The sequence below is a fragment of the Parasteatoda tepidariorum genome, chromosome 10 (genome assembly GCF_982258835.1).
Source record: "Parasteatoda tepidariorum strain Cologne lab strain chromosome 10, Ptep-v5.0, whole genome shotgun sequence".
Taxonomy (NCBI): domain Eukaryota; kingdom Metazoa; phylum Arthropoda; class Arachnida; order Araneae; family Theridiidae; genus Parasteatoda; species Parasteatoda tepidariorum.
This window is the reverse complement of record NC_141764.1, coordinates 38900475-38919025: the sequence shown is the minus strand read 5'-3', so window position 1 is coordinate 38919025 and position 18551 is coordinate 38900475. Positions and strand designations below refer to the sequence as shown.

The 18551-nt window shown below is 30.7% G+C and overlaps 1 protein-coding gene and 1 long non-coding RNA gene across 5 annotated transcripts in view; both read right to left on the bottom strand.

The window, feature by feature from the left end:
- Positions 1–18551, bottom strand: part of LOC107439046 (homeobox protein extradenticle) — a 320360-nt gene that overhangs the window by 104571 nt on the left and 197238 nt on the right. The window lies entirely within an intron of this gene.
- Positions 958–10814, bottom strand: LOC147802516 (uncharacterized). The gene is made up of 2 exons (XR_015429772.1): positions 6796–10814; positions 958–6616 (listed from the first exon to the last, which is right to left on the bottom strand). It is a non-coding gene; the product is annotated as an uncharacterized LOC147802516 (long non-coding RNA).

The window sequence follows — 18551 nt, the reverse complement described above, 5'->3', positions numbered from 1 at the left end:
GAGCAAGAAATTAGCTTGCAGCTTACCTGAAAAGAAAAAAAAAAGCAATTTTAATATCTAATATTTCGAAGATCAAAAAGCATAAATATATATCACTAAACATGCTGCTTAATATACACAAATTATCAAAATTATTATATTTTGTTTTCACTTTATGTATTGTCTCCGGCACAGCTAGAAATCAGGCAAAGAATAACCAGGCATTTTCTAGAATACCGAAAACTGACAGGCAAGTATGAAAAATAACAGGTTTTCTATAAAATGTCTGGGTATTTTATAGAACGCCCATGTAACATATATAATAGGCCTCTTTAAATGTAGTTTTTGTTTTTTCAAAATAGCATTAAATATTTGTAATTTCGAAGAATGAATGACTTTTAAATAATATCCATATAATAATCTTTTTTTTTTTTACTTAAGTCTAAAAATCATTTGCCATTTTATAGAACTAAATATTGAGAAAACGAAACGATATTTTAATATAATAAAATAAAAGGTTAAATGATGCTATAAATAATGCTTCACATCAGGCTAAAACAAAAGAAACATTCAGCCATTATATATATATATATATATATATATATATATATATATATATATATATATATATATATATATATATATATATATATATATATATATATATATATATATATACCTAAAGTTACCTAAATATATTAACTATTCTTTAGTACCTTCTTTAGCTTACCTAAATATTTTTTAAAGGCACTATTTTTTATAATAGTTAATAAATTAACAGTTCAACATGACTTTAAATTCAACAAATATTTCTTTTCTCTTAATGTATTTTCTTTTTTAAAATGAAAAGCATGAAAATTATAATAATTTCAATAATAGTCAAATTCGGTCATAAAGCTCTACTTTTTGCATAAACTAGCGAAATTTTTATTTTATTTTTATAATTCTTTTTAAATCATTGATATTTTCTATTTGTCATTTTTGTCTGAGCATGCGCTTCAAAGGTCATGGCCCTCCTTAGGCCCCGGATGCTAACTATGGCAGTGCAATTCTTGGATTCATTTTAGTGCAAAAAACACGGAAATTTTTTTTTCTTTTCTTTTTGGCAACGAAAGGGGATGTAAGTGTTTAAATGTTTTTATTTCTTTGAGGTAAAAAGATTGAAGTTACAGGTTTTTCTCGTGATCAGGGTCAACAAATGAAATATTCATGAAGTGAGAAACGTTAATTTTCCTTTTCAAATTGAAATCTTTTTTTATGTAACTCCTTTTCAACACGAAATGGAAAGCGAAAAAAAAATAAATAAACGGAAAGAAACTTAGCAAAGCAATTCTTTTGAAATGGCAGATTTGAAAAACACCAAATGAATAAGGTAATTGGAAATTCGTTAAAAAATTCAAGACGAATCTTTCTTCCTTAAAATTCAACAGGTAAAAAATAAATGTATTTCTTTAGAAATACTGAGAAACCTATAAAGTTTTTCTATCTGAAAAAATATTCTAAAATTTAATCTCTTTTTTTTCCCTTCCTAATTTGAAAACAGAATATTTTAAAATGAAAATAGTTTCAAGGAAAAAAAAAACGTTCTTTAGTCTCTTTCAATTATTTTGTATTTGGAAGTTAATATTGCAGGCAATTTAAAAACACTTTTGATTAAATATTTGTAGTTGAAATTAACCCTTTGCACTCTGATATCGCCTCTGAGGCTCCAGCAACAGACAACATTCTAAAATTAAACATTTTTATACCTTAATAATTAGCAACTGCATTATTTCAAGCTTTTAAAAATTAGATGAAAATGCTGTATTATGTATTTCAAATGTTTCAATGCTTATATTAGTTAAATCAGCATTTTAAAGTACTCTGGGTGCAAAGTAGTAAAAGTTTCTTCAGTTTCCTACTGTAAACATAAACTTCTAATATTCATTTCAATTTTTGTTAATTTTGTTATTTGAATAAATTTTTCTAATTGAAAAAAATTGCATTTTAGTTTTCTAAATGTTAAATGTGTTTAAATTTCTCAAATAACAAACACATAATTAGTAAATAAAAAACAGTCAAATATGTGTTTTTTTTTAGATTATTTGTTTTAGTTTCAAATCACCACACATAAATGATTATTGTTTAAATTTCGCAGCTCATTGTTAGAGTAAATACATCTTATACGTTTTAATGCTAGGAATTTTCATTCTTCTTCAATAAGTACAATAAGATGAATAACAATTGGATGATTAAAATAGAAAAAAAAATTATAAATGATAGACAATTTCCAAAAAAAGTACTCTCAGCAAAAATATTAATAAAAAAATAATGAATACAAAAAAAATTTAAGAGCTGAAAAAAAAAAACATTTAAGTGCTGTAAAAACAAAAATTAAAAATAAATAAATTACTTATAGTTAAGTCAATTGTTTTTTAATATCGATAACAGTTTAAGAATTCTCGATAACATTTCTTTAAAACTAAAACAAAAGCTAATTCAACTCATACTTTAAAAGTGTAAAAACACAGCAATTTAAAATAATAAAATTCAGAAGTTTCAAACTCTAATTTTTATAGCATTTTATAAATGGAAAATGCATTAACCAAGAATAAATGAGGTAAATCAAATCATGCCCGAGCCAGTCTTTAACACACAACAACATTAAAAGTTAAGCTTTGCGTAAAAAGCAATTTGCTAACAGAAATATGAATAGCATAAACCTCATAACAACACCTTAATAAGTTCTTACCCACCCCCTCAAATTTTTTTTTTTCTATCGCTATTTAACCCTAAAAAAGTGCTGTCTAGCTAATTTGGGCTCACTTAGCTAAGTAAAAGCCTAGAAAAAGAGATGGTGAAAATAATAATAATAAAAAAAAGAGAGGACTTAATGCAAAAAGCCGTGAAAGATTCAATTAAAAGGTTAAGCAGGCGTAAAAAAACTCATTGTTAGATTTGTTCATTTTCACTCTTCTCACTAATGAATTGCTTTTCTTTTTCGAACCTCCCTCTTTTTCCCTCCTTTGACAGCCAGTATTATTTTTTGCATTCTTTCAACTTTTATTATTTATTCCGTTTTTAGTGAGTGACGATGTTATGATGCCCCTCATTTTTCGGGCGATCGCGTTTTGGAACTATGGCCCGAACTTGCAGAGGCGTGAAGGCATTTCACCGCCAATAAAAGGAATTTGGCTTTTTCGCAATAAAATGCTAAATGTTGCGTACTTTTTTTCCACTGGAATATTGAGGCACGGTAATTAGTTTCGCGCCAAAAAATAAGACAGGGGAAAAAATATTACACCTAATTTCATTCTTTTTTTTTGTTACATTAATTTGGTATTGAAGTTTATTACGTGAAATGGTTTTTTATTCGCAGTCGTTTATCACAATAAAATGAACAATATTGAAATGAATAGAACTAAATTTGAGACAATTGAAGATGTACTATTTAATTAAAACCAAAAGAAGAAAATTTTGAATTCTAGTTTACAATAACAAATAGATTATGCAGTATGCATTTTCCTTTTTATTTTCCTATTCTTAAATAAAAGTAGTCTATTTATACAATTGAGTACTTGCAACTCGAGAAAAAGCGAAGTGATTATGCCAAACCATGCGATTTAAATCAGATTTAATTGGATACTTGTAAGTGACGTCATGCGCTTGTGTCGAGTCTGATTTCTGATTTACCTACGGTGACGTCACTTGTAGGTATCCAATTACATAGATGTCTAAGCCAGAGGCTGGATTAAATCACTTGATTATTATTATCCAATAAATTGAAGCAATATTGTTAATGACACCAAACTGCTTAAAGTGAAATGAAACAATGCTATAAATAAGTAGTTTTTTGATCATTGATAGCAGGCAGCTAAGTGAAGTGACGTCAGCTTAGACATCTTAATATACTTAAGACTATTTTAGCCCGTCTCTGAGCGCGCGCTAAGAACATCCAATAATATACTAAATTATAATCGCGCTTAAACGACGTGGTTAGTATCTGAGCTAGTCACCTGCTTTATTTTTTCATTAAATGAAGTGTAAATCAAATGTAAATTTATTTCAGAAAAAATGACATATAGTTGGTTTCTGAGATAACTCAAAACTGCTGAAAACTTGCAATATGCTCTATCAAATCATGTTAAAGGAGCGCGATAATAAAAGATTTTGCACTTTCAAATAGCACTGCGAATGTCCAAATACGTAAGCTTTGCTAAGCTCCATAAAGAACTGAGGTTTTTCTGTGGTAACTGCAGTGCGTAGAGCTTACGTAAGCGAACATACTTGATTCTACGTGAAAGTACTAAATCTTTCTGTTACTTCAGCAGACATTGTAATTATGTGATTTAAACTGTAATATAAATTTTGAGTGGAGTCTAAACTATTTCGCATTTGATACAAAGAATTGTATGCGTTAGTTAAAAATTCCAACCCTGGTAATAAAACAATTGATTTCAAAAATCGAAATAAAATTATTTTTAATCGTCACAAAATATGAATTTAAATTTCACAACACAACAGGAGAGAAAAATTGGCGTATTATTCTTAAAAATATTTCCCGAAATTCCCCGTTGCACATTTAGGAACCGAAATACTTGGGAGACGCAGAAGAGGTGCTGAATGCCGGGCAAAACTAAACAAACGGGAGTCTAGTAGCAATTTCTCAGTAACTTCCCGAGATTTGTCAAATTGCGCTTATAATTACAACTGTGGAAAGAGTCGACGAAATGCCTCCGTTTCTCTTAAAAGTTAAACTTTCGGAAATAATGCACGGAATGCTTACAAATAAATGACTGGTAAAACTTAAAAATGCCGGCAATTCGCTTCAACACTTTCCTAAAGGGGGGTTCTACCAGGGAAAATTCCTAGTGCCTCCCCATACCCATACTTCTACTTTTCAAACAGTGGAAAATCTTTAGTATGTGTGCTTGCACAAATGCATAAGTGTGTGCATGCATGGAACTGGAGGGGTTGAGCAGGTTAGAATCGCTTGGTTCTGCTCTTCTCTAAGAGGCGGTTCAGCTATGCCGGAAATTTAATTTCTTTGCCTGCAAAGAAAATTAGGCTTATAAATACCAACTCGCGAATATAGCGAAGGTAGGTGGAGGAACGGGTATAGGCAGGGGGTTGCTGGTTTAGGAAAGGGGGGATCCCGACGTTTTGCGTGCAGCTGTAATTAATTCCAGCTTTAGGTTCTGACGTTTGTAACGCCAAAGGACGGTGGCGGGCATTTTGAAGCTTTAGCGTTGTCGTGCAAATTAACAGTAGCTAACGCGACGTTTCATTCTGGGATGCAATGAATATTAATAAGCCGCACCCCCCGGTTTCACCTCTATTTCTAGTATGAGCTTTGTTGGCGAACAGTCGAGGAAAAGTTCGAAACTATCTCAATGAAAGCTTGGTGGCTTTCCAAAAAGAATGTTGATTCATGTTGGGGAAAATACCCCGACGAATCATCTTAGAATTTTATTATCTTCTAATGTTTTGTGTAATGGGTATCATTACTTAATTTTGGGAGTGGTTTGCAAAGTTTGAGGAAATATATTTATCGCCAGCCAGCGATGAATACATCATTTAGAATATATAAATAGAACATTTACAAAGTGCAATTTTTGTGTTTGTAAGCGGGAGAAAATAATGCTTTAAGTATTTTTAGCAATGTTTGATTTATTAAAAAAGTAAAAACAGTAGTTTCTGCTATTGTAGTTTGAAATTTCTTTTAAATTGTTTTTAATGAATGCCACAGGGTCCCTCGGCTAACAAGTGCTGGTGCGGGCCTGTGCTTCCCCTCAAAAGGGAGACTTTCGCGGCGTCAAGTTTGAATTGTTCCGAATAGCCTAATTCATGTAGGAGGGCCGGAAACAAAATTATTTACTTAAATAGAGTATGATTTCCCTCAATAAATATTTAAGCTATAATTAAAAGTACAGTATATTAGGTGCTTAAAATTTTAAAACTATTAGTATCGATAATTAAAATTTTATTACTAAAAATTCTCAGCTTGTAAAGAAAACCAAGACAAATATTTTTTTAAATATTAAAATGAATAACATAGCATTTAATGAAAACTACTAGAAGAATTACGCAAAGAGATCTTATTCTTCACAGGAACTTGCAGTTTCATTACCAATCTACTAGTTTAAATTTTTAAAGGTGACAGCACAAGGAAAATTAACTGTAAATCCAGTTAAAAATCACAGCATTTTTATTATCTTTAATATGTGAAAGTTTTATACATTCGCATTTATACATTCGCATTTATACATTATTCGCATTTATACATTCGAAAGTTTTATACATTATTCGTCGAGTTTTATACATTTTAACACAAAACTAGAAACTTACTCCATAGATAACATTTAAAGCATTAATATGCAAAAATGTAAGGCACTCGCGCAAAAACCAGTTATTGGTCGAGAAAGTCGTGGAAGTTAAGTCACAACAATATCGATACTAAAGGCATAATGGAAGTAATGTGGTCTGAATTTCGCAGCAGTAACCTTAATTTCCCAGAAAAGCTGTACTCAGAGCTCTGAAGAAGAGTAGACTTCATGCCACTATCGGGACTAGAACTAAGTGCCTTTATCACCAGGACTGGAGGACATGAAAGAGAGGAATATGAAATAAATACTTCTGCCAAAGCCAGTATTCAAACCTGAGTTATTCCTGTGGAAGAATGTAACTCTTGATGTCAGGCCATTTAAAATTGTCTTTTAATAAGGTATAATCCTGATGTATTCGACAGTAATGCTAACTAAAAATACAAATCTTCTAAGTGGGTACTGATACATTCTCTACTTCTTTGAATACTTCTGCCAAAGCCAGTATTCAGACCTGAGTCATTCCTGTGGAAGAATGGTGACTCTTGATGTCAGGGCATTTAAAAACTGTCTTTTAATAAGGCATAATCCTGATGAATTCGACTGTAATGCTAACTAAAAATACAAATCTTCTTTTAGCGGGTACATTCTACGGAGTCTATGAAAACGAATTCCCATAACTCATCGATAATGCGAGTATAACGGGAGTAAAACATGTGTTTTAACGAAAAGCATTCAATATTTAATTTAAAAGAAGCTACAAAGGTACTCCAAATCCTCAAACCCATTCACACTGTTGCTGGAAGATTACCGACAACTCCATCTAACACAGAAGCCAAAAGTTTAAAAGCATCATTCCCTCTTTTTGAAAGAGGCAACTTTTGCCCGCCAATCACCCCATTATAAGGCGATTTCGCAAAGGGCCATCAAGCTCAACGTCGCCCCAAACGTGAATTACCGATCTCGAAATTTGGAGTGGCGCGGCTATTGTGGAAAAGTCCTCATCTTCGTTCTCTTCTTCTTTGTTCCATTCCATTGACCTGTCGAGCCACGGAATAGGAAAAGGGGGTGGAAATAAAATGGCTCCTCTCTTCGCTCCTCGATAAAATAAGTGTCGACGCACATAAAATTAAAGCGGCATTTTCGTTCTAGAGATCCAAATTAGCGCTTATGAGCCATTTCGACCGGAAATTAGTCGTCTATATTGCCCTAAAATCGTTCGCCGGCGCCCCCGTTAAAAACCAAGAAGCTGAAGAGTTATTTCATTCTCTTTTCTCCAAACGATATGATTTAGAACGCTGATATAATTTCTCAACCATTTTTTTTTCTTTCTTCTTGTTCTTATTTAATCGCCATTTTCTTTTTTTGAATAGCCAAGCTCTGATGGCGATAATTGCTGGTCGTTGATGATTTTTTCGTTCTTTTTTTTTAATTTCTCGATTTATTCAATATTGTTGAAATGAAGACTGTTTAAAATATTTTTTTTTTCTTTGTCGATTCTTTTCGTTTTGGGGGGATCGTAATTTTCAGTTTTTATCTTCGAGCTTGTAACTCAGCAGAGTGTATCCTTCGAAATGGTCGGTCTGCGCATTTTTCGTGTTTTCTCTCGCCAAGTTAATGCGCCACTTCAAATATTTTTATCTCCGTCGTTTAGGAACATAAAACCAGACAGCTCGATAGTGTTTAATGCTGTTTTCATTAGAGTGAGCTAGTTTCGCACTTCGAAGCTCGTGCTTTCCTCACATCTATATTATGTCTTATGTGCGGAATAACTGTCGGCGTCTGTGGGGGATGGGAGAGCGAAATTGCCACATTGAGGTAACTCATTAAGCTTCCAGGATAATAACTAAAAAAAAGAAAATGAGGCAAAATTGTTTTTGTGCTTTTATCGTCATATTAACTTTAATTTTATACAGCTATTATTTATTGAAAGGCCACAATTTATAGCTTTTGTTTTGGAAATATGAGGAATGGATTTTTTTTCATTATAAAAAAAAAGGAATCTTGTATATTTATTTACGACGTGTTTAAAGAAACATAAATGTTAAAAGATATACAGCGTGTTTCGTAATAATCGGTCTAGAAATATATTTTTAGAATTCTAGTTAAAAATCAGTGATTAAAAATGCAGATAAATTGATATTTAAGAAATAAATAAAGTTATTAAATTTTTAATGTCATTCAGAGCAACAGTAAAACTATACTAAACTAAATATCGTTTTATTAGTTGCTTGAAACAGAAGATCATTTATAAAAACGCGTTTCTGTTTAAATTATTATAGGGATCACATATCAGGATTTTTATTTAGCTACAGCGATTGTTATTTACCTAAGTACCAATTCTTAGTCTTTCCAAAACATTTTATTTTTTCTTCTTCGTTAAACATTATTTTACAATTACAAATGTGATGGTTCGATTAATATAATTTATAAAACGTAGTTTAATATAATTATTATGGGCAACATTTACGGAACACCAGGTATGCAAGAAATAAGCAACATTTGCTTTTTCTTCTTCTTTTTTTAAAAAAAGGAAGCTGTATCCTTGCTATTGGAATTCTTATCATTATCATTAAAAATATATTAAAAACTTAATTTTTTTCTGAATTTTAGAAAAGATATTAAAATAAAAATAAGTTGTTTGGTAGAAAAAATGGTTTTTGGTACTTTTTTTTATTTAATTCTCCAGTACAATGATTTTGAATGATAAACTTGATAAGAGATGGAGACAAATTGAGAAATTGGAACTGTGATCACCTGAATGTAGATCAATTTAAGTAAGGTCCTGTTGCTGAAAATATTTCATGTTGTTTTTTAATTTCCCGTATATCGGGATACATATTATTATCGTTAGCATTACTGTTAACCATTTTAAACTGAAAGGATTTTCATAACGACATTTACCACCAGGAATTATTTTTCAAATTACCATAATTTACAGTATTTCTCACGCGACATTACATAATTACTACCATACACTTTTAGCACTTACGTCACTTAATTATAATAATCATTTACTATTAATTATATAATCATTTTAAGAAAAAGAACGTTTAAATTTACTAAGATCTTTTGAAAAAAAGTATAATTTAGATTCTTTAACTCATACTTTAGCAAAATTACAACGTCTCACCGATTTTTCCACAAATAATTAAAAAGCCAAGATTACTTAAAGGGAAAAAAACGTCTTTAAAATGTTTCAGGAAAGCAATATTTTTCATTTGCCATTTGAATCTGATGGCTTAGTTATCAACAATGAAAAGTATTAAACATAAAATTATTTTCTTTCATATCCCCCAACTAATTAATAGAAAACAATCAAAAACATACTTTCCGATTTATAATTCCATTCGGAATTAAATGACCGAAAACGCTTTCTTCTCCATACACAAACTCCAATTTTATGTATTTTCCTCCGATAAAAGTAGGGAAAAAAATCCCCAACGCATTCATCATTATAAATTTTCATTGTATATCTCATAGAAAAGAGATTAAATTAAGTCTCCTTAAATTGTTGAGCGAAAAAGGATCAGGAGAAAAGGGGGGATAGCTAAAAAAAACCCAACCAACTCAGACTAAATTAACATTTGATTTCCACTTGCGCGTTTCCTCGAAAAACCAACAAAAATTTTTACCACTCTCCAAAGTTTAGATATAGAGAGAGAAGAGAAAACGCAACTAACTCGCCTCTAAAAATTAATTTACCAAAACTCTGCAGAGCGTAACAGAAACACACAAGGGGGGGATAGGGGGGCAATTTTCCCCCCTCGATAGTTTTCCGCCTAGCCCAGCTCTTTTCTCATGACTTAAAAGAAAATGCATAGCGCTAAATCCAAGATCCCTTCTTCTCTTCTAGTAAATAGAGAAAAGATTTTTCGTGGAAAACTAAAAGGGGGTGTTCGCTACTGCCGCTAGCTATTGCGTGCTAGTGAGGGCGTTTGAAGCTTTGCGCGGGAGAATGGCACAAGCTAATATTAATGCTTTTAACTCAAGCAGCAACGATGCTGTTGATAAAGCCTTTTATAGAGAGTGAAAAGGGTTGGCAATATTTAACGAAAGACGAGAATGATAAGCGGAGTTCGCGTTTGATTCCTACACAAGAATAAATTTTTTGAAGATAAGTCTAGGGAGAGAGAAGTCGAATCAATTTTAAAAGCTTAGCAGACGACAAATTTGGAAGACTGGGATATGTGGAATTCGAACCTCACGTTCCATATCTTTTTATCTATATTTTTCGATATGGGTATCCCAATTAGGCAGTAAATAAATTATGACAGGTTTTAACTAAGACTAGGATGTGTAGCATCATCTCTCAAAGTTTGAATCTTTGTACGGAGATCCTGATCTAGGTTGTCTTGAAAGCTTCAAACATATACTTGCAATGTTGAAAAGACCAGGACACGTGAGTTTGTGCCTCACACTTCATATCTTTTTGTCTGTATTTTTCGGTACAGATATTCCAGTTAGGTAAGTAAATTTTAACAGCCGGACAGTCTTATAAAGTTTAAAGATTTTCTTACTTATATATTTCTACATTGCAATCCCAATTAAGCAGAGAATCAATTTGAAAGGAATGAGAAATAATTTTATGCCATGTGACATATGAATTTGAATCTCACAGTTCATTTTTGCCTACATTTTTCGATACAAATATTTTATTTAGGCAAGTACATTTTAAAAGCTTGACAGATAGTTTCACAAAGACTAAGTAAAAGTAAAATCGACTTACAAAGTTTAAAGATTTTTTTTACTTATATATTTCTACATTGGAATCCCAAATTAAGCAGAAAATCAGTTTAAAAAGCATGACACATAATTTTACAATTTTTAAAAAACTAGGATATGAGATTTAGTCTCTTAACGTTTAAATCTTTTAATGTATATTTTTTCGATATAATATTAACTAGTAACTGAAAGAGAAATCGAATTAATTTTTAAAACTTAGCATGTAAAAACTAGGATACATATGTTTGTCTCTAACATCAATATACATTTATCAAATCTTTCTGATATAAAAACTTTGGTTCGCTGATATTTGAAAAAAATTGTTCATCAATTTGAAAGCTTGGGAGAATTTTTTCTAGGACTAGAATAACTTAATTTATCTCCCAAAATTTTATACTCCATCTTATGTGAATTAAAGAATTATGAAATAAAGAAATAATCCGTATTTATAGCTTATGTACTGAAAAATAAAGTTTTATTAAAAAATGATCGATTGAAAATTATTTTAATATTTTTATTAATATAAATTTCTGATGTTATAAGTACAAAAAGTAAGATAAGGGCTTTATGTACGCTATGTTTATGTTTCTATATAATAAAAACAATAACTATTATTAACGGATTTGTGTTTAAGAATATATATATATATAAACCATTGCCATTAATTTAAGAGCACTATAACATCATTATATTATTCTTACATTTTTATATTTACAACATTACATAAAAGTTTGCATGAAATAGCCATTAAAAACTGATCTCGATAATAAATGTCCCATAGAAATACAAATTGCAGGGACAGTTTTAATATCATTTAAATTTTCTAACAGCGCTTAAAACAGATACGATGATTAATAACTGATGTTGCGTATACAATTTAGAATCACTAAGAGTACTAAAAACTAGATAACACATAAAGTTCAAAAATATAATTAGACGAATGCATTAAGCCTACATTTTAAAAGCTTTAACTTCTTGAAACATCAATTCATTCTGCGTGGAAGTATGAATTAACTTATATTATTATAACGTACGCCTAAATCAATAAACTTTTTTCATGAAACAATCCGGTAAGAGAACAAATCAATCTCTCATATCCCAGTCCCTTGCACCACTATCGCGATTATCTCAACTTGCACCCATGTGTGGTTGCATGCGCGTATGAATGGGTATATAGTGCCGCTTATATTTTGTTTGTTGTTGCTCTCGCTTTGAAATACTCCCAGTCGATGGCGCGTTTCATTAGGAGGGGGATGGTGGATGGGGAGGGGGACTCCTGTATAAGGAACACCCGCTAGAAAAACCCTAATTACCAACAGCGCGGGCAACTTGTGATGCCAGTTAATTACTGAAATACAACTAATGAACTAATGCAGAGAGAGAGAAAGGGCCATTATAGGGTAAGAGCGTTAGAAAAGTAAAAAGCTCGCCAAAATCCCACTCCTTTTCTTTGCTCTCTTTTATCCAGCAAAAGCAACCAAGCGAGATTCTGTTTGCTCAGCGTGAGCCCTCCCGAATGTTTGGAGAGAGGGGGGTTTCGGGGAAGAGAGAGAGAGGGGTTTTCTTTTGCTTCTATGCATATCCGGCGGGGGTTTTTAAGTTTTCAGGATTCATTCCAAACGCTTTTGTTTTAAAATGTTCGCCTTGTTTGTGTGTCAGGTTTTCTTGTTTTCGCATATGAAGGCTCGCTCGGCTTGGTTTGAAGTACCATTACGTTTGTTGGCGATGGAAAAAGTTTTTGGGAAGTGTTTTCGAGCATGAAACGCGGTAAAGATACAGAATGTTTTCCTCTCTCTTAATTGTTGCGTTTATACTTCCCTGCTTTGGGAGTGAAAAGTTTATCCGGATAATCCCTAGAAATAATTCGGATTCATAGGAGCGAAATGATATTTTTATAGGCTTTTTTTCCCTACAAAATAACAGGCTAATATTCGTTTATGACATGAAATGGGCTAAAGACTCATTATAAATTTTAATAGCCGCAATTAAAACACACAAAAAAAATTTTGAGCGCAAATGGAACTTTATTTTCCATAGTTGTAAAGTTAAAAGAAGGGAATTTGGTTATGCATTTAATTTCAATTAATGTTTTAAAATCATAAACTGGAAAAAAGGGTTAAGATAGTTTAAATAAATTTAAGATATATAAATAAAGTAATATATATATTCAAGAAGTTGAAAATTGTATTATATTCTTGAAGAAAAATAACAAATCTTATTTTAGGAAAAAAAAGCATAATAATGTTTCTAAGTAAAAACTTCAAATAAATGAACACGTTTGTATTTTTAAATATAATAGAGTAAGAAAAAATTTATTAATTCGAAACTATACTCGAAGAAAAGCTTTGTAAAACTGCTTCTCTGCCTAAGCAGAAAGTGCCAGAAAGTTTCAAAACATATTGACGTGCAAAAATGAGTGCTTTTTTTTTTTCTCCTTGGTATAGTTTTAAGGTTAAGATAAAGTCATAATTTGAGATGTATACATTAAAATATTAATACAAGAAATATTCAAGACACTAAAATGCCAGTCAAAATGCATTCTCCAAAATTGTTCCCATGCAAGTATCAATAGAAAACGAAGTTTTGATGCAAGAAAAATCGGTCGATGTCATTGCATAAATATGCATAAGTTAAAGTTTCTGTCGAAATTTTAAAATATTTAAAAATGTTGCTATACACTAATAACTTAAAATCGTTTCAAGGTTATTTTCCGGTTCACTTTATGTAACCTAAAAATGATTAGCAATGAAAATCTCTTTTATTAATACTCTAACTTAGCACTTCTGAAATATTTTAAAATAAATTGTTAAGGAACCATCAGCATGGCTTGGGTTACTGTAATGAAATGAATTCTGTAAATCTGATCCCCGGCGTTTATCAATAAAATGTAAAGAAACAAGCAGAATTAGGAAACGTAACAACAAAAAATGATTTTATGTTTATTCACACATTAATTTTAAATTTTAAAACCTAATTCCAGTTTATTATTACAATTAAAATAACTTCAAACTAAAAAATAACTAAGTATGCATTGAAATTACAAGAGTAAAACGAATGCTTTAACTAGCTTGAAATGCGTTCTGTAAAACTGTTTCCCTGCACAGACCTATCAAGTGCAAAGAAGTTTCCATAGAATTAGATTCAGGAAACGTAACTACGAGTATAAAAAAGTAAATGGGGCAAAGGCTCAAAAATTATTTGACGGTTATTTTCCTATTCGATTTACACTAATAAAATAAATATGACAGAAATAATTTGTTATTAGAATACTGTCAATTTGAGATATTATAATTAAAACTACGTTGATTTGAGATAAGCCAAATTATATCTTGAAATATTTTAGAACAACTGCGTCAACAGCTAGCACTGCGAAATTCTGTAAAACTGTTTCCCTGCATGTATCGTTAAATTGCAAGGAAGTTTCTTTACAAACAGATTCGGGCAACGTAACGTTACGAAAATAATTTCAAGCTTTTTTTACCGATTTAGTTTTAAATTTCAGCATTAAATAGGCAAATTAACAACAAAATTTGCTAATAAGAATTGCAAGTAAAGTTTTCTCGATTTACAACTTAACATGATGGAAAGTCTAATAATATGAAACGTGTAAATAATTAAAACTATTTAAATAGTTTTGTCAAGCTACTTTCTTTTCAGCTTAAACCGAGTCGATGTAAAGGAAGTTTCACTACAAACAGACGCGTAACAACTTTGAATCAGGATGGTTACTTTTAAATGTCTATTATTTGAATATGAAGTGGTTAAAAGAAAATATTTTTAGCTAATATTTATTTATATTTTAAAATCATACATTTACCATTACTTGAAATGGTAATATAATAAAAAAAAAGATAATAATAAAATTCTATACAAAATAAAATAAAAAAAAGTAAACCAAACATCTTTTTTCGTTTTATAAAGTCAGTAAGAAGAAAGAAAAGAAATTCCATTTTTTTAATATTCGTACTAATATTTGTATATATTAAAATGAATAAATAAACAAATAAATGTAGATAGTATATGGATTATTCATTACAGTATCTTTATTGAATAGGTATTCTTAAGACTAAACTAATATCAATATATTAATGTTAAAATCCACAAAAGAAAATTATTTAAACACATCAGTTACACCATGATCTGAGTTATAGAAAACTTTAATGGGATTGGATAAATAAAAAAAAATATATAAATAAAACACAGACAACAAGCCTCCTATCGTCGAAGTAATACGAACATAAACACTGCCCTATTCCGACAACGACTTACGAATTCCATTTTATTGCACGATATAACGCAAAACCACTCCATCACATTTAGGGCCTCTGGAAAGGGAAATCACGACAGCCATTCATAAAGAGAACAAGAAAAAAATGTACTATTCACCGCCAAACCACACGTTTCCAGAAAATGCAAATCGTCGCCAAGCCACTTTACTACTCCATACAAGAGTCCGAAAATGGACAACCATTCATAAATACTTCTGGCTCTGAATTGACGAGTGAGCACTTCCCGAAAAGTATATCAACTCCGGGGAGTGAAAATATGGGAGAAAGCACTCCCTTTTTTCTCTCAGGAAATGGATTGTGAGGAGCAAGTGTTCTTTAGCAAAAGAAAAGAAAAATCATACATTCAAACTGACCACATAACGTAGGTCTTTGCATCATTGAAGTGGGGCCATTGAAGTTGATTAAATCTCTTCTTTCCAATCGTAAATGGGGGTTCTGCCAAGCCTTCGCCAAAACAAATCTACCCCACTAGAGTGTTATTTACAATCTCGAAAATATTCCAGGCTGTCACATACGTTTTGAAAGAACCCCGCATTTTAGGCAGTTTCTTTTTGTTCCTAAATAGAAATATTATGCCAACTGGAGGACCGCTGACGTTGGATCTGTTTATCCGGAATTTTTCTAGGAGGAGGAAGAAAAAATTTTTCTTATCCCGTTCAATATTTTGGAAGATTTCTCCCTTTTTTTTTTCTTTCTAAAAAGAAAAGTCTATATGATAAAATCGAAAAATCGGCGTCTGTGGTATAACAGCCGCTATCTAGAAAGTTGTTTTCGAAACTAGAATGGGATATTCTAAAAGTTTTATTTCTCCCCCAGCATATTTCATAAATAATTCTTTATTTCATGCTATAGCTGTCATAAAAAATTTATGAAATTACAAATACCACTTGATTAGCAATCGTATGTGGATTTTTATGAGATAAGTGTGTGATAAGAAAAAATGCAATTAATAAGAAAACAAATTTTGCATACTTAAAAGAAATACGTCAATACCTTTTCATAAGTCATATTTACAGTAATTAAAATTATTATTTTTTTTTATTGAAAACGGATAAACAAATCGAGTTGTTTTACAGAGCAGATTTTTAAAATTTTAAGCTAAGTTGTGATTGTTTAAAATGTAAACAACGAAATGATGAACAAGATCAATAACACGAAGTAATTCCTAATCTCACATTTTCCATAAATTTACGCTAATTGATTAAATAGATACAGATGCAAAACGTCAAAAACATGCAGAGATGTTAACATATCTGTTGACATATGTTACAGTATTTTTGTGATGCACTTTTTTGCACATTTAACTTTTCCCCTTTTAAAGTCAGAAACTATTGCTCCTCATTTTTAATATTTTTTACCTCAAAATTCACAACTCTTGAAAAAATATGGTAGTTACATATGTAACTTAACATCTTATAAGACAAAACTTACTCGCCAGCCCTAACTATTTGATCTTCAACGGCAAGCTACAGAGTGGAAATTTTACGCCTGCCTTAACACAATCTAAAAAACAATTTGGTACGAGCTGATCAATAATATAATGAAAACTTATTGCAACTTAAATGAGATGTTGAGTTTAAATACAATATTGTCGAATTAAAATGAATTAATCTTATACGAGGTTTAATTTCAAAGCAAATATGGTACAACTTAACACGTAGGTATAAGCGAATTGGTTTGACTATAAAGTTCAAAGCAGGAATAACGCTGAAAACCAAATTTTTTAGGAGTGTAAGCTGTTTTGTTATTTTGTGTGACTTACCAATTCGGACATTATCTATACATAATAATAAAAGCGGCTGTGTGTGTGTGTGTGTGTGTGTGTGTGTCTGTAATCACAATATATCGCCCCAGAAGCCTCGCCCCGGCACGAAACTCGGCCCATAATTGTGTTTTGACATAATAAAGAAGTATTTTTTTTCTTTTTCAAAAATTTTGATTAGTTATTTAGTTATCAGTCATTTTGTAAGTCTATGCTTTTCGTCTGCTTTTTCGTCTTCAAAGAGCCATATTCAAAAAACTATTAAAAAATGCATATACTTTTCCCCACTCTTATAAATGTATGCTAATGCGAACCTCACAATTGAAATATTAATTTTCGACAACTTAAACCAATAATATACGAAGGAATTAATAATTTAACTGTAAAGTTCGCATTAGTTTACATTTATTAAAGTGGAGAAAAGTTTAACTTTTGTATTAAAAATGTGGCAACATATTCGATACGTAAATAGAACGCTTCGCTTTGATATATTTGTCGCTGTTCATAATTGTTATAATAAGTTTTTCTTCTTCTTTCCACGCTCTATTTTTTTTTTCTTAAGCGAAGACGATAATTTTTATAGCGATATTGTAGTACTTCGTACAACTAAAAATTCTTTTCACAACACTTTAAAAATATTTACTTTATTTTCTTTATATATACAGAGAACAGTCGGCAAAGAATCCGATTAGATTGAAAAACATTTCGCTAAAAAGGAACGAATTCCAAAAGAAAAAATAAACAACTTAAAGAATAAAAATGCTGATGCCAGCCAATTTTTTGAAAGTCAACTTAGAAATAACAAACCAAACGATGTTAAATAACAAACCAAACGATGTTCACAAAATGACGTAGAAAGCGTAACTAGATCAAAATTATACAAGCACAACTAGATCAAATTATAATACCTGAGTGCTTGACGTAACAGATATAGAAATAGAATTTGATACCATAAAAAATTATATAGAAATAGAAATTGATACCATAAAAAATTTATTCGTTTTCGTGTTCTTTTCATATATTTAGCATTTTAGTTTTTTTTTCTTCAGCGTTGTAGCTATATAATTTCAAACATCCTCAAGAGCTATAACACATCTGCAGCAGAACTGGATATGAAGACAAAATTGCTGGACGGGAACACGTTTAATTGTCCACTAATCTTCAGATTTACTGCTATGTTTTAAAAAACTTTATTTGTGAAAACCTTCAGCGTGGCGGACAGCTGGCCGCCTTAGGCGGCTAGTAATATAATAAAAAGAAAAGAGAAATTTGTTCATTATAATATGGTTTAAGTTTTATAAGTTAAAAAATTTAGATCGCTACCTTACTTTGTAAAAGAGCTAAACGGTAGTCGTTCTTATATAAAATGCGAGTTAAAAAATACGAAATAAAATTAAAGGAAGCAAAATAAAAAAATGTAAACAGTACAAAAGTTTTTACTCTGTTTTTTTCCTATAATATTGGGCCGAGCTCCAAAATATCTCTCAAACAATA